Below are 17,375 nucleotides of genomic sequence, written 5' to 3' on the forward strand. Positions count from 1 at the left end.
ATAATGGGACATCGATGGTTTCTGTTTTCTCATCTAGAATTCTATGCTGGATTATTTCCAAGGTGAAGGAAATGGAGGTGTCAGGGGACTGTGGAGAGATGAGGAACATGGTCCCAGTTCTGGCCAGGGTTGGGAGTGTGACCTCAGGTCAGCTGCCACCCTCTGTGTGCAGTCTCCTGCCTCCTGCACGCAGGGGAATGACACTCTCTGCACGTTCAGAAAAGACGATCTCCTTTGAGAGCTGTTCTGACCTCAGCAAAAGTGGCCCCTGGGATGTGCTGTGCAGGCAAACAGGTGATGGACCAAGCACAGTGGTCAGGTGAGAAGAGACTGGACCGCAAGGCGGCCTGGGTGACCCAGTGAGGGGCCCTTCCCTCTCAGGGCCTTACTATGTTTATTTGTGAACAAACAGGACTGGACAAGATGCTCTGAAATCTCTCCTCACACTAATAGCCTGGTTAGCAAAGTTGCAAGTCAGTATGTTTTTGCTGTTACATAATCGTCAGAAAGTTAAGGTTTAGAATCAAACTGGGATATAAAAATAAGGCCGAGGATGGCATCAAAAAAGAAACAGAAAGAATTGGGCAGGAAAGGCACCGACTCGAGAATGGAAAATCAAAAATTTGCTTTGACAAACTGACATTACAAGGGGCCAGGGAAAGGAAGACTTGTTAGGAATTCTCAGCAGATTCTCTTCTGCTGCAAGTATTTCTGAGATGTGACGTACTATACAGATAAGAAATCTCTTTTTTTCCCTTTCTTCCTTACTCTTCATAGCTGGTGTGAAAATGTGCCCCTCTCTCACGACACACAAGGCTCTCCGTGCTCTGCCCTCCCTGTCTTTCCCATTTCATCTTCCGATAATCCTTCCTGGTCTTTCCTTAGTGTGGCCACTTCAGACTTTCTGACAAAGACTTTGTACTTTGTGCTCTCTGTTCGTCTGCTCAGGCTGCGATGGCAAAATACCAGACTGGGTGCCTTTAAACAACAGAAACTTACTTCTAACAGTTCTAGAAGCTAGAAGTCCACGATTAAGGTGCTGGCAGGTTTGGTTCCCCCTGAGACCCTTCTCCTTGGCTTGCGGATGGCCACCTTCTCACTGACTGTGTCCTCACATGGCCTTTTCTCTGTGCACAGGAACCCCTGGCATCTCTCTCTCCCTCTTATTATAAGGGCACCACTCATACGAGATTAGGACCCCACCCTAAGGGCCTCATTTTAACTTAATCATCTCTTTATAGGCACTGTCTCCAAATACAATCACATTCTGAGGTGCTGGGGGTTAGATCTTCAACATCTGAATTTGGGGACACAATTTAGCCCATCACACTATCTCAAGGACTTTGCTCAAACTTTTGCCTCCTAGAATGCCTTCCCCTTTTACTGTTCTTCAAAATAAATCGTCTACATCCTTTAATTCCACTTCACAAGCCCCTTCCTCCTTTCCTTCCTCCATATATAATTTCCTCCCTCTGTAACTAGTTTTTTTTTTTAATTGAAGAAGTAACACTTGTACATGGTACACTAATAAAAACACAAAGATGCTATCATGTAAATGATAAAACTCTCACACCCCAAATCCCCCACCCAGAGTGCCCCTCTGCAAGCAAACCATTAACACTAGTTTTGGGAGTCTCTTGTCTGATCCACGATACCCACATCCTGGTCCTGAGCCACGCTGTCTAGACGGAAGGGCTAATCCTAAGGACAAAGGCATCTCAGGCTGTTGTGTGTGCTCTCGTGCAAGGTCTTTCCCAATTTCTCATAGTTAGGAGATCTCCCTCCCTAGGCAGTGGGACAGAGAGCAGCCTTGGACTTTGTGAATCACACAGACTTGGATTCGAATCCAAGCACTACAACTTGCTAGTTGTATACTTTGGACAAACCGTTTCATTCCTTTGGGCCTCTGTTTACTTGTCTACAAAATAGGGACAATAATGATGCCTTCTCCAGAGAGCTGTGGGACGAAAGGAGAGGTTGCACGTGAAAAGCAGCAAACAGCACTGCAGAGGTGTTCTTCCCTTTGTCGCCCTCTGGGTTTCTGCAGGACTCTGCAATGACTTCATCACCCCCGAAGGCTGCTCTGCTTTCAGACTGTTCTGTGGCTCCTTTGAGAGCAGGGCCCAGGCAGGGACAGCTTTATAACTTTGAAGACCCCACCGATTCTCACTCGGTGCCTATTGAGGCAATAAAGGAAGATTATAATATTTAAAAACTGGATCTATCTGGCACGCAAAAAGCAAAGTACTATGCTTGGTGGTAGAAAGACGTGGGAGAGTAAACAGTCCTGTCACTGAATTGTGATGTGGCCTCAGGCAAGTCATTTCAGCCTCTTTCATCCTCAGGTTTCTTATCTGTGGCATGTGGGTGGCCATCTGTCCCTAGCAGGGCTGTTGGAGGACGACTGAGAGAGGCACCAGGGTTGCTGCAGGGCACGGAGTTGCAGAGCCTTCTGAGCATCTTTCTTCCCCATTTTTGTTTTCTCTTCCACATGAAATTCTCCCTCTGGGAACACAGTGTCCCTGGTTCCTCCTATTCATACCCCCTCCTCATCCTGAGAGCTCGCTGTAATCAAGGGCTGATCGGGACAGGGGGTGAGGGGGAGATAAAAAACTAAATGGGCGCCTATGTTGTCAGTTATTCCTTTCCTAAGTTCTGACAGTTTGAATCCGCATTGCTGCAATTTTCTGTTCCACTGTCAAATTGACTTGAGTGTGTTGTCTCCATGGTAACCATTAGAGAAAGCCTCAAATGATAATTTATTTAATGATGGAATCCACCTTGTTCTGCACATGCCTGTCCTCCTAAAATACAGTCAGTGACTGAGTGGAAGGCTATCAGTCAACGTGTGATCTGTTTGGTGCCACTCAGCATCTGTGCAAGTTCTAACTAGAGCATCCAGTTCTCTGGTACCTCCTTTGATATTCTGGAACCTCCCATTTGACTGCCCTTAAGGGCAAAGGACACTGTGTAGTTACTCTCTGACCCCATCCCATATCCCCATCTCCAAGATTGTTTCCTGAGTAGATCTTAATTAAAAACAGGGAGAGTAGCCTTGAAGCAGAAGTCAGGGAGGTCACCAGGCAGGCTTTGTGGTAGGACTGGGGGTGGGCAGACAGATTTAGGAGGAGAAAGAGACTGTCCAGGTCAGTGGTTCTCAAATATTTTAGTCCCAGGACTCCTCCACACTTGCAAAAATTATTGAGGACCCTAAAATGATTTTGTTCATGTGGATTATATATCTACCAATAGTTACCACATTAGAAAATTTAAAAAGAAGTTTAAATTTTGTGAGTTTATTTTTTAAAAGCAATAATAAGCTCAATACATGTCATGCAGCCTCTGGAAAACTCCACTTTACATTTAAGAAAGAATTAAAGTGAAAAGGTTAATTAATATCAGTATTATTGTAAAAATAATTGTGATCTCATGGACCTCCGAAATGGGTCTTGAGGACCTTTGAGAGCCACTGGTCTAGGCAAGAATGTTGGAGGTGAAGGACAGATAGAGAGAGAGAGAGAGAGAGAGAGAGAGAGAAAGTCTATTTGCTATACATGAATCTCTCTCTTTCTTTTAGTAATAAAGGCAGCACACTCAGTGTTTATTGTGAATTAGATATTATGCTAATGCAGTTATTATTTCATTTATTCCCCATGATAACTCATGAGAGGTGATACTATTATACCCATTTTACAGATTAAGAAATGAGGCAGATTAAGAAAGAGGTTAAAACTCAAAGTGAGGCCAAATTTCCATGACAAATACTGGAAAAGGACAAATTAGATTTCTAATGCAAACTGTTATGAGTTATATTCTGAAGCCTGTATCTAGAAAACAGAAAGGCTTGAGGAACACTCTTCTGCGAAAACCTCCAGGTGAATGGTTGTTTACCCTTGGAGGGTGAGGAGAATAACCTGGCTAGGTTGTAGAGAGATGGGGAGAGCGGGCTGCAGTGGATGCTGTCCTGTGCGGTCCACAGCCACCCCCTCAGCCGCCTCCACCCCCACCCCCCGTGTTGACTGCTGACTGGTAATTATTCTCCGAAACAGAGCTGCTAATCCCAGGTCCCACCTCTTTCCCTGGGGCAGCCCCAAAGCAGGATTGGTTAGCAGGTAAATAAAAGCCCTTCCTCCAAGGCAGGACCACTCTGAAAGGACATCCAACGGCAGATCTCCCCAGGGGATCCGAGGAGCCCTCTCCTGCTTGCACATCACACCTTCCTCCACCCAGCCCTGCTGCCTTCATTCCCCAGCAGGTGTTGATCCCCAGGGCACTTCTCAATCAACATCCTGCAGGCAGATCTCCTTCTCAGAGTCTGTTTCCCAGGAGAATCAACCTGAGACAAAGACAGAATTTTAAGTTGTCCAACATTCAGAACAGTTCACTTCAATTCTTTTAAAACATTAGGTCTCCGTAGGGTTAATATTGAGCCTCTTTTAACTCAACAACCAGTGGAATAGTCCAGCCTTATGCTTATCCAGCCTTCTAGGGACAGTCTTTTCAATCCATGTTGGCTATGTTAGATTTTGACAATCCTCCCTCCTACTGAGTGGAAACTGGCCTGCCTGGTATCCAACTCCTCTCCTTAGTTTTGCACGTGGAGCTTTCCAGGTTGACTCATTCATTCTTCTGTGATGGCTGGGTCCACCTTACAATCTGGGAGGATGGATGAGAACTTTACCAGTCAGAGAGCTGGACCAGACAACGTTTTAGGTGCTTTCTAGTCCTGAGGTTTTTCCGATTCCAGGAAGCCTTTTCTGGCCGACTGCTCATAATAGAAGTTTGCCCCTTTCCCATCTCCACCTTCCCCGCAGACTCGGACGCTCCACGCCATGGAAGCGCGGTAACCTAACAAAATTCCTTCTGACTCTTCTTTTGTTTTCTGTTACAGTAAAATAGGGGTGAAGATTTAAGGCTTCTTAGTTTTTCCATCTGACCCCATATACCTTCTTTCTTGTGAACCGACTCACTTTTTGTGCGGTCTCATCTTCCCTGCTGGGTCCTGGCAGTAGGACAATTTTCAGTGTTATTTTTAATCATGTAGCACTCAGGGAGATAATGATACTGATTAAAATGTGAGCCTCAGAAAGGTGATTCTCTTGGAGAAGAATGCATGGAAGGGGCGTGTTTTGTCTCCCAAGCTCCACTAGGTGGCATTTTATTATAGCAGTATTGCTATGGTGGTTATTAGAAGTATTTGCTCACACTATTATTCTTAAAGGAATAGTAGTAGTAAGCTCCTTGAAGATTTAAATGCCCACATTTCCATGCTCTAGTGAGGATTTTAAAACAAAAAACTTGTCATATTTTTTTAAGATAAAATATCCAGATCCATGCTTGGCAAATCTAGCATGGCCTAAAGAGACAATGAAGATTTGACACAAGAGTTTTTAGCCTAGATTCCAACTCTAACTTATTTACTTATGTGACCTTGTGTAAGTCACTTTCCCTCTCTGGGCGATTTCTTCTTTGAAATGAGAAGGGAGAGCAAATTAGACAATCTTCTAAGGTCTTTTCACTCTACTTGTAATTCGATTTCATTCATTAATGCGTTTAAGTAACATGTTTTAAAATATCCTTTCAGAGAATTTATAATGAAGACAAAATTTGACTACTGGTTTTTTTTTTGAATTTTTTTAACAAAACACTTACTATGAAACGTTATTGTGATTTTAGGAGGTTCTAATTTTTATTGTTGAAGAAGAGCTGGCAGAAGTCTTTTTTCTTATATTGAGTTTCAGAATCCTTTAATTCAAGCCAAACAATTTTAGCGGTCAACAACCTCTTTTCTATCCTTTCAAGTTGTTATGGAATGAGCATCTTTGAAACCTAGAGAAATTCATCTGGGAGAGCCAGAGAGGTCTTCACAGATAATTATCAGCATTAGACAAGTGCCCTGCACTCAACTCTCTTGTCCAGTTCTGCAAAAGAAACCTCTTTAAACTTTCCATTTTCCAGATTGCTTTTACCTGAACTATATATAAAAGATGCCACTGAAGAGAGGCTTATAATACTTTACAATGTCATAGAACTTCCCCCCATCTTTCTATCTCTAAGGCTTAATAAAACATAAGGGAGAGTGCCTTCAGAGCCCAGGCTCCTCTGGGCTTGTCGATTTGGACTCAGGGGACGGCAGTTTTAACTCTTTGAGAGTATGGCTGCTCCACTGTGGACACTGAATAATGCTGCACTGACTCCATCGTGGGAAATCTGCTTCTCTCTCCCCTTCACTGCTCTCCTTACCCAATGTTCACAGAACCTAGTGCTATCAAAGTCTGAAAAGACTTCACTAGTTGCCTGGCCCTATGTTTTTCCAAGGGTGTTCCATGAAATAAGAGTCACTGTGGGAAAAAGAAATGGCTTTTTTTCCAAAGAGGTTTCAGGAAGGTTGCAAAGAGTAACCCCCTTCAAATTGTCACAGTGTCTATTAGCATTTTAATTCCCTGGGGATTCCTGGAGTAAGGGAACCTATCTGCATTACCCAATGTTTGGCGAACCCCTGCAATGCTTTGGAGATACAGACCTAGTTTAACCATTTATTTTATAAATAATGAAGAAACAGAATTTAGTCACAATAAAAACGTACGGGAAGCACTGGACCCAGAACCTTGCATCTCCCGGCTTTGACCTCCGCTCCTTTTTCCCATGCATTCTAACTACAGATCCAAATCTAGAACATTCCCTACAATTTTTCAAAATGCAATATGAATGACACACATTTTAAAACACAAACAGATCTAGACAGTGTTGCCTAATGGTATTTTAGTAGGGAGCAAACAAAGCAAGACTCAGAGAGCTTAGGTGACCTTCTCAAGGTCATATAACTAAATACAAGCAGAACCAGCAGTAAGAGGTGGATTTGCTTAATGTCTGTCCAGGGATGGTACCCACATTCACGTCATTTGTCAGCTTGAACCCATACACTTGAATCAAGAATGAAAATTACATCTAAGTCATTCTATTCATGGTCATTATCAGCCATTAGCAAATTCAGTGGAGTAGGATTTTTCCTTTTGCCTTAGAAGAAGTGACAACAGGACAGGGAAGCATTGATGACACTGTTTTGACAAGGAAGAGCCAATAAAAATAAGGATCAGAATGAAAAATGTCAAATACATAACTTTGAACATGAGCTCACCTTTAAAGTTTGACCTTGACTAGTGTAGTGAGAAATTGTGCTATTAAATTTTTAAAAAAGAATCAAATTACAGCTCTGGGTAGCAGTGACAAAGAGCCCAACTATTAAAGATAATAATAATTATAGAAATACAGAAGATAACATTTACTGAGTGTCTGTGCAGCGCCAGGCACTGTGCGAAGGCCTCGCATACACTGATCCCTTACAGTAACTCTGCGAGGTAGGTATGCCTGTTTTTACGGATGTTCAAGCTGAAGCTCAGAGAGGTTAAGAGACTAGTAAAAGGTCACACAACAGCAAGTGGTAGAAATAGGATTTGAACCTATAAAGTTAGTTTCTAGAGCCATTGTCCTTAAATATTTTTATATTAAAATGCTATGCTGAAAGTCAAATCTGAAAATTCCACAGAGAAATGTCTTCCTCTCTGAATGCCATCTTGCCGCCCCCCCAGTGGGGGAAGCATGAATCCCTTTCTTCCATTCATTCAAGTCAGCGAGTTCACTCCCTACATAAGGTTATACTGCCTTCTATTCGGAGGACTCTTCAGGAATGAACACAAGCACTCCGAGCTTCATATGTAATAGAATTATAGGATTTCGAGAAGGAACTGGGCTAAAGGCAACCTTCCGTGCTGGAGGAAAGAGTTTGCCAAAGCATAAAATAATGATGTTAATAAGATGACATTAAATGTGGTCTGCATAAGAAAACTGCTCTAAAGTAAGTTGGAAACTTTCCGAAATGTGCTTGTGTCCAAGATGCTGGTCCATCTAAATGTACTCTGTAATAAGCTTTGCTTGCTGTCTCCTAGGGCCAAGGTGATAGCTGCTACCTCCTTGTCTTCTGGAGAATGAACTTTTGTCTGAATGGCTGGTTCCATGGCACTGGGAAGGCTCTAGTGTCCCCAAGATTTCTAAGGGTTTCCAGGGGCTTGTTCTCTTCCAGGACTTCTGTCTCTCAGTCTGCAGCCATTCTCCAGTTTCCAGGGAAATAAAGTTACTCCCAGTTTGTGAGTCAGATCAGCTTACTGCAAATTTGAAGGGCCAAGGGGGAGAGACTACACTGTGTGCTGCAAAAGTCTTCTGCCACCTCCGCCCTCCCCTGCCCTCCCCTGCTCTCCTTTCCCTTCCCCTCTCCGCTCCTCTCCCCCTCTGTCTCCTTTTCTCTCTCCTTCTTAGGAACAAATTCCCCTTCCTGCCCCAAGCATGTAGCTCTGCCCTTCCCTGAAGGCTCCATGTAAGCTGACATGCCTTCTCCCAGCCACTCAATGACCCGAAGAGCACCTCTCATGGAATTCTTCCAAGGTACGTGGTTTGCTCCTTAAGAGAAACTCTACGACTGACAATAAATTTTTCTCTACTTGTTATAACCATATGTGCTTGAAAACAGCAAAATCATGTCTTTTCTTTCAAATTCTGTGTTTCTGACTTCTCACCAAGGCAGCCAACCTGTCTTCCTGGTTAGTCAATGCGAATACTTTACAAAGAAAATGGTCCTATTTTTTAAAAACTACTCTGCCTCTAAGTCATCTCTTAGGTCATGTATAAGGAAAGTAGGGAGGTTGTTGCTTAATTTTCTTTAAAGATGAACAAAATCTAGGGTCAGGAAGATGGAATGATCAGTCAAAATTCAACCTGCCACATACCTGGACCAACACCCAGAATCTCGATGTTCTCCATTACCTCTGACAGGCATCCCCCCCAGACCATGGTTGAGAGCATCACCGGTTTCAGCAGCATGCACACTCGGTGGCAAGCCCTGCAGTTTAGTTTTGGGGCTGGAGGCCACCACAAAGAGAGAGAAAGAATACACAAAGGGAACAAAGACAAAGCCGCCAAGAAAACCTCCATCATTACTGGTCCTTGACCAGCTTGGTCAACTCATCTGGGAACACCTTTTCTCCATCCTGCAGAAAGAATGTGCTTTTCAATTTAACTGGATCATTATTAAAGTTTAAATAGCTTGCTTTTGCTCTTGGGTCAAAATCAATACTCCTGAACACGTTCCTGAGTGCTCTGCCCCTGCCTCTTTTTTTACCCTCACCTGAGTTACCTGCTTCCTCCTTTGATCCGCCCCAGACACCTGGCCTCTTCGCAGTCCTGCAAATAAGCCATGCTACCTTCTGTCCCAGAACTTCCTCCGCATGCTGTTCTCCCAGCCTAAAATTACATCCCCCATCCCACCTGCCACCTTTCCACCTGGTCAGCTTTTTCTGGTTTTCTGGTTTCCATTTATTTGTCTTCTCTTTTGAAAAACTCTTCCCACTAGCCTGTTTTGAGAGCCTTTCTCTTGTTTTGCCCTATGTACTGACCACATGGTTTATCGTCTCTTTCTCCCACTGGACCTTATTAAGCTGTGAGGGCAGTGCTCAGTGTAGTTCCTGGCACATAATAGGCTTTCAGTAAATGACGCTGAACGAGTGAATGAACGAATGAGCACGGCAGCAGAGAAGAGCGTTCTTTTCGGCCTGTGCTCAGTCCACTTGTTCGCCCATCTTACAAACGCGCAGGGACCTCCCCGCCATGTGTGTATGGAGGGGACCCAGGGTTTGAGCAAACACAGGTCCAGCCATCTGACACTTTAAGCAGGAAGCTGTCTGGGAGGTAAGTTTGGGGCACTGTAACTGAGCACAGGCTTTGTCTTTGCCAAACCTTCTTATCTACAACCTTCCAGAATCTCCTCAAGGCGGCCCAACGTGTCCTACACCCAATACATCGCGATGACCCTTCAAGCCGCCAGGTCGGCTGTATTAAAACGAGCATGGCTCCTCCGTCCTGCTGCGGCCCCTGTGATTTCCAGGCTCTGGGTTTGCAATTTCCGGAAGAACAGCAAGGACTCTTGGGATTTGGAGCTGAATTTAATCTGTTTGTTTACAACGAATTGAGAAGGCCCATCTCACTATTTCCTCCCCACAGGGGACAATATTTTAAAATTACACTTTAGAGTGCTTATCCCAATTCCCCTCAACCTCAGAGCCCACACAAGCCCATCTTTTCTTTAAAAACTCCCCACATTAACCTGGTCTTACGGTTAATTTGCTGTATATATTCTCTCTCCCTCTGATTTTGTCATGTAAACTCATATATCATCACATAAATAATGTGGCATTATTATGTAGGTATTTTAGGGGTGTGTGTGTGTGTGTGTGTGTGTGTGTGTGTGTGTGCTGTAACTCCCTATGGAGTTCCTTCAGGACAAAAACATGTGTACTTCTTTTATAAACCCCACAGTGTTTAGCATGGTCCCAGGTGTTCCTTAAGAGAAGTCACGGAGGGAGGTCCCTGTAATACCACGCCACATGTTGGGTTCTCCAGAAGCAGACATGGAGATGAAGTCTGGTTTGCAGGATATTTGTCAGAGATCAGTGTGCACGGAAGGATGGTGGGAGAAAGATTGGGCAGGTAGAGAAGTCCATCTGAACTGCAGACCCAACGAAGCCTTAGCCAACCCCACAGAGCTGTTTGCCAAAGCACCAACATGATGGGGTCTTTCCATCCACCAGCCCCTGCCTTGATCAGTCAGTGTACATGAAACTCCCTCAAAACGCACACCTTTGGGGGTCTTCCGGCCACTGAAGCAAGGCCTGGGTAGCTGGCATCTGAGGAAACAAGTCTTTCCATGAAGAGGAATCTAGGGCACACATCTCCTGCTTCCATGAAGTAGATGGCACCACTCAATAAGAGCCTTATGAGATTAAAGTTTGATAAATACCAGTGAAAATGAAGCTCACTGGCCAGACCTCTGGTTAAGGGGAAGGACCACTCCATGAACCCAGAGTCTACCTAATAAGGAAAAACGAGTCATGATACCTTAGTCTGGAAATGATATGGGGCAGACAATGCATTCCTGTAAATTTAAAAGGTTCCTGGACACATAAGACAACCTGCATTTCCAAAATCCATCCAGGACAGTTCCTTTTCATAGGCAGTTCTGATTTAATGAGTACAGAAATGCTCCCCACCCAACCACATATTCAGTTCAAAATATTCCCCCAGCAGTGCCTGAAATTTCTACCATTTTAATGCACATGACAACATGACGTCATCTGACTCACATAAAAGCCTATGAAACAGCAGTAACAGGTCCTTATTGAAAATCTGCTATGTACTAGGCATTTTGTGTATCTATTTTTTAATGTTGGTGGGGTTATAAGCCTGGTCCTGTGCTAAGCACTTTTTAGGGATCATCTCAATCATAACAACATTATAATGCGAATTCCCTTATTCCTAATTTAGAGATGGGGAAATTAAAGTTTACCAAGGGGAAACAACTGGTCCAAGATCATAAGCTAGGAAATTGCAGAACCAGAATTTAATCCAAGCAGTCTGACCTCAGGGAGATTTTTAAAAATTTTCTTTACAACAAGGACACCACTTTCTCATTAAAGACACTTGGCTATTTTTTGAAATTTGCTTTCACAAGTCCCTGAGCGTTTCAGAGCCTCAAAGGCCAGACCTCAAGGCTTTAGAGGGTAGAAAACACGTCTGCATAAGAATGGCAAGGTGAGGAACTCAAGTTCCCCAAGAAGGGAATGGGAGGGGCCAGGCCGATGGGTCCCTCTGCGGAGGAAGGGTCCAAAAGCATCCTGGCCCCATCATACCTATGGCAGCTTAGCTGACGCTTGTTAGGGGAGCAAAAAATGAGTAACAAAAGTTGAAAAATAAGTCATCTATGTAATAAACTTCCTCCTCAATCTTACAAAATCTTCAGTAAAATTGACCTCGCTCACGAAGACACTTGTATGAGATTCCTCTTTAAAGGAGCTTGAGGAGGAGCTGAGATATGCATCTGAGTGGGTACCGGCTGATCTACTGGGGAGATAGCCCATGGAAGCAAAGGATCCCCAAGACAAGAGGACAGCTGATACCTGCGTTTCCTTTTCATTTGAAACATCCCATCAGGTTAGTGGATATTACCATTTTATGGCTAAAGAAATAGTTGACTGTGAGACATAAACTTGCTGAAGGTCACACAGAGAATAATGACAAACGGGTATTGTGACAAACCAGGTCCCATAGCCTGGACTTTTTTTCCTATGACCTTAAACCATCATCAGAAGAGGTTGGGGAAATATTCAAACAAACAAACAAAAAAGCTGTTAATATACTGCTTCCTCTCTTAGGTCCTTAATTTTAATCTCTTTGACCTGAGCAGAAGAAGCCGAATGAAAAGCGAAAGCCACAAATAAGACTCCTTCTGAGTGACTGTGTGTGTAATACGCGGGAGCTCTGATCCCCTATCTTCCCACGAGTGACAGTCATTACTGCATAATGAGGTTACAGCTCTTGGCGGAGATGCAGGGAGCCAGGGGATTTCCAGCCCCGGAGAGCTGGAGACGCTACGCATCACAGCTCCTCAAATCAGGGATCCTGTTCCTACCCATGACATCTCTGCAAAGCAGTCACAAAATTTAAATTCCGGGAAATCCACGTGTTGCTTCAGGATACAGGCACCTAGCCTTCCAAGGAGCAGCAATGTTTATATCAAAAAGGAGCCTGAAACACGAGAGCTTGCTATCAGTGTCACATCGAAAGCCCAGCCAGAGCACGCTCCTCTGGTTGTTTCATTTGCATCGAAACAGGCATGTCTGCCAGTAGAGACCACAGACCCCGCATCCTCATCCGACCCACAGGTGAGCGGGTGGAAAGAAGCAGACCAAGTCAGGCAAAGGTTCGAAGCTTTGAACGTTTACTCCGCACCAGGTGATCCTGGTGCAGGTGACACAAAGGAGAATAAGGGGGATGGATGCATGACTGAAGCATGTGTTGTACAACAGAAATTGACACAATGTTGTAAACTGACTACACTTCAGTAAAAAAAAAAATGTGTATACAAAAAAAAAAAAAAAGAGCGCACGAGAGAAATGAGCTCCCCTTAGGGAGCTCACAGGCTACTGGGCAACACAGGCAGAAGGATCTGCAACACCAGACAGAGGAGCAAGGGAAATTCTCCAACTCAGGAGACAAGCCTCTCAGTTACTTAAACTGAGCTGCAGGGGGGCTTCAGGGATAAGACATAAGCCGACACTTCAGTATCAGAACCAGTTCTTTCTAGGCCTGTGGTTCGGGAGGTGGGGCCAGGGCAGGGGACTGGGGCAGAGCCGGGATGAGCCGGCTGCCCCTGCCGTGTTCGCCTCTCTGCACATGGAGACCAGCAGTGGTCTCTCAGGAGGCTCCTGCGGCTTCTTCAACCAGACTTTTCAGGGGGACTGCCCTCAATACCTCTGCCCTGTTTGGTGTCTCCCACTTCTTTGAAAACTTCTTTGCCATCAGTCCTCATTGTAAACCACTCAACACCTTTGCCCCACTGCACACGGGCGGACAGGAGAAGCATTTAGGACCTTTGCACACGCTGATTTCAGCGGGCTGAGCAGGAGCCCGAGGTGAGGCGCACGCAGCAACACTGTACCCTCTGAGAAACACGCAGGACCCCCCCTGTGGAACAGAGGGTGAGCATGCCGCTGAAGGGTCCTGCTGGGCCCCCACCAAGCTCATCAAGGTCACAAGGCAAGAGTCTCAATTAAGGAAAATGAGGACATTCTGTTCCTTCCAACCAGTTGGTTGGTCCTTCTTCATTCAGTTTCTTCATTTCTCACTCACGGTACCCACGTCTCTTCTCCCCATCTCACTGGCCCTGGGGCACTATGTAGCTGCACTGGGGACATCCTGACCACTGATGGATGGGTGATCCCTTTGCCTGCAAAGAAGACGTTCAGCCAGGCACTGGGCAGAGATTCCAAGGGGAGGGTCTTTCTTTCCAAAAGGAGCCCATTCAGGGGAGTGACGTCACGGTCAAGTTCAAAGTTTCCAGTTCCCATTCCTGAACCACTTAGCTGGGCTATCTTGTCAAGTGGGGAAGGAAGGGAAATCCGACCTAAGCCTGGGGTCCGTTTTTGTGTTTGTATTTTTGAATCCAGATCCCGCCCTGTGCCTGGAGACAGACCTGAGTGGTCCCTGAATACGTGAAGAGATGTCTCGTCCAAGCCTGTGAACAGCACGTCCTACTGGTTCTCTGCGTTTCGTTTGGAGAAATTTCCCCCACTTTCCCTCTGGTATTCTCCCATATGGGGGGCAAAGAACACAAAAAGGAAACTGCTTTATGCTACCACCCCACCCCCAGCTCCTCTAGGCCCACTGAGTCCAACAGTCAATAGCCAAGGTCAACACAAGGTGATCAGTCATGTTCCACCCACTGAGCTGTTTGCACCCTTTCTGGCCTTGAGACAGGAGGCAAGGTTTCACAAAAAATAACACATTTTTCATTTGTGGCAGAGACAAAACAAGTCCCACAGCAGCCACCCCTATAACTACACATGCACGTGCATGTGCACACACACACACACACACACCCCTGTGGAAGTCCCCATAGCTCCTAGAGTATGTGTGAGGGGGCGGGGGAGGTCATGGACTGTTCTCCGTCTCACTAGGAAGGTGAGGTGGGAGCAGGCCCACCCCCAGCCTCCATGAGAAAGGAAAAGGTGTCTGGGTGAAGGAGTCAGCCCTTCCTACCAAGGTGCAGATTTCTCCCCACTCTTCCCAATCAGGGCACAGCCTCTCCAGACTGTGGTTCGCACCGTGGCGAGACTACTTGTCTTCCAGTCTTCACTGGGGACTTCTGGCCCCTGTAGCCGCATCTACCCACAGCCCCGTCAAGTTCAGAGAGTAAGGGAGCGGGGCGAAGGGCTGCTTGGGGCAGCACCTGGGCTCAGGACTTTAATGCATTTCTTGTGCATTTACAGACTTTCATTATAACTTTTTGTTGTGTATTTTTTTTCTTTTAAATCCTTTTTTAAAAAACAGTGTTAAACCTGGCTTTCTTGGGTTCACCCCCACGTTAGCATAGCTTCGCAGTCATCGATTGGTCAGAAGTTGTGTTTGAACAACTTGAGACGCTCATTTTTTGCTGATGTCTCTGTGTTTAAGTTGTAAAATACCCTCAAAGCTCAGGCAGTTATCACACATGCCCCAGCTTTTACTTCCTGCTGGTGCAAGGACTCACACTCCGCCAGAGATGAGTAAACAGCTAAGGTCTTCTCTGGTCTCTCCTGAGCAGGCACCCAGCCTTCTAGACAACTAGAAATCTGGGTTACTACCAAAGTCTGTCATGCCTGCCTTGTTGCTTGAATTTCCCTACCACACTTCTAGCTAATCTGTTGCTTGGCATAGTCAGGAGCATGATCTCAGGCAGATATGATGTTTGTCCTCCAAGATTAGCACTGAGACCTCTGTTTGACGAAGCCCTTGGGCATGTGGCTTTTCTCCACTCTGTTCCAAATCAGGCCAGCTGACGACGGTCATGGAGCCGTCTGCTCTCATGCTCTGCTCAGCCATGCTAGAACTACCACGCCATGAAGCTGTGGATAGGGGCAGCCTAAAATGTCACCACCCTTATAGATGGTTAGGACTTTTTCTTGAATAAACACTTCTCAATCTATTGTATGCCTTTGATCAATTTACAGAGCACTACAAGGATTGCTTTTAAACAATTCTATCCAGTTTTATCATTGCATTTTGGGGTAAGGATTTTCCAAACCTCTTCTGTGACATTTTGTAGTTCCTTGTCTAAGGATATACATTTTATAAAGCAAATTCTCTTCCATATTGAAACACCATTTATAAATGTAATCAAGCTCAAAGGCTGAATCCCAAAACCATCATGAGGTACTTTCCAGCATCCCACAGCAACTCATAACCAAGTTTTAATCCTTCTTTTTTAACTCCCTCTGAACTTCCACGAAAAGTATGTAATTTTAATAATATCGAGATCAAAAGACACAGAGAATATCTTTCTTTGATTGTCGGTAAGGAAAGAGATGAGGGAGAAGTCTGAGATTTACTCTGTTTCCCAAGTAGCATCATTCCTAAAGGGAGGAATTGAGAACCTAGAAGGAACAGGATGGTAGAGATGCCACAAACCTCAACATCACTAGTATTTGGCGCCCTCATTTTGCAGATGAGCAAACTGAGTCCTAGGGAGACTGGCTGAGGAAATACATTTTGGATTGTTATTTTTCAGAGACTCAGTTATGTGAGTGTAGCTATTATGTTTCAGCAGTGGCAGACAGAGTTGGAAGAGTTGAAAAGCTGTGTGGAAGACGGATGCTGGTTACTTGGCAGGATAAAAGCACTCCCAGTCATTCCTTTTACTTTCTTTCTAAGGAAAAGAATATGCTTTGCTGTGACAGCAAAAGACTCTTTCTACAGAGAAAGAAAAATCAATTTCCACAGATGCCAGCTCCGCATTCTCTGGCTATGTGGTTGGAAACATGACATTGAAATAATGATCAGGGATTTGTATTCGGACTCACTTGGGAATGTGTGCTGGGGAGAGGGCGTGATGAACTCATGATGTGCTGCAGCTACACTCAACAGTTTAGAGATCAGACATCTGTTTGGGTCACCAATATCAATGTTCGGAGTACCACCGTTGCCAATCATCTCTCATAAGATTCCGGGCTGAAATAAGACATCTGCTGCCAGAAGTGGGACAGATATGAACAATCAGACCTCTTTAAAAAGGGTAGCACTTCCTTGTGGTTTGCATAAAATCTTTATCTTCTTCTATGCCTAATGGCAGTAACATGTATTTAACGCTTCGCCCATGGTATTAGATGCTTGGTTTAAATTTTGCTACACTTGGGTCTTGCTCTGTACCTTCTCTATCAAACATCTTGTATAGGGGTGCAAATACACAACCTCTGTAAGTCACGGAGGTAGCTTGTATATCAGACACTAAGAAAAGGGAAATTTTTTTTTAGCCAAAACAACAAGTAGCTTTTAAAGAGAGGGAGGGAGGACTACGGGAGTGAGACTTTGAGGTTGGCAGATGTCAGGATTTGCAATCACCTGATGCCATCAAGTAGCCTAGGGCTGTGGGTGAGAACTGTTTTCATGTGGGGATAAATATCACTGCCTTGACCTAACACTGACCACAAGCCAAGGAGTCAGGAGAGACTGATGCCACGGGGAAGAAGAGGGACACAGCAGGATAGGGAGTGGAGGAGAGGACAGAAAAAAGGAGGGAAGAAGGGAGGAGAAATAAGGGAACTCAGAGGAGGACGTAGCAGAGAGGGGAAGGAAGAGAGAAAGAAAGGAAGAAAAAGAAAAACGGAAGAGGAAGAAGAAAACCAGGAAAGATGACAACAAAAGCTCCGTTACACATTCTGAAACCTGGGCCCTGGTCTCCTCAGTCTCCCACTGACGTGAGATCTGCTAACCTCTCTAGGTTTGTGTTTTTCTAC

The sequence above is a fragment of the Camelus dromedarius genome, chromosome 27, assembly GCF_036321535.1.
Source record: "Camelus dromedarius isolate mCamDro1 chromosome 27, mCamDro1.pat, whole genome shotgun sequence".
In the NCBI taxonomy this organism is placed as follows: Eukaryota; Metazoa; Chordata; class Mammalia; order Artiodactyla; family Camelidae; genus Camelus; species Camelus dromedarius.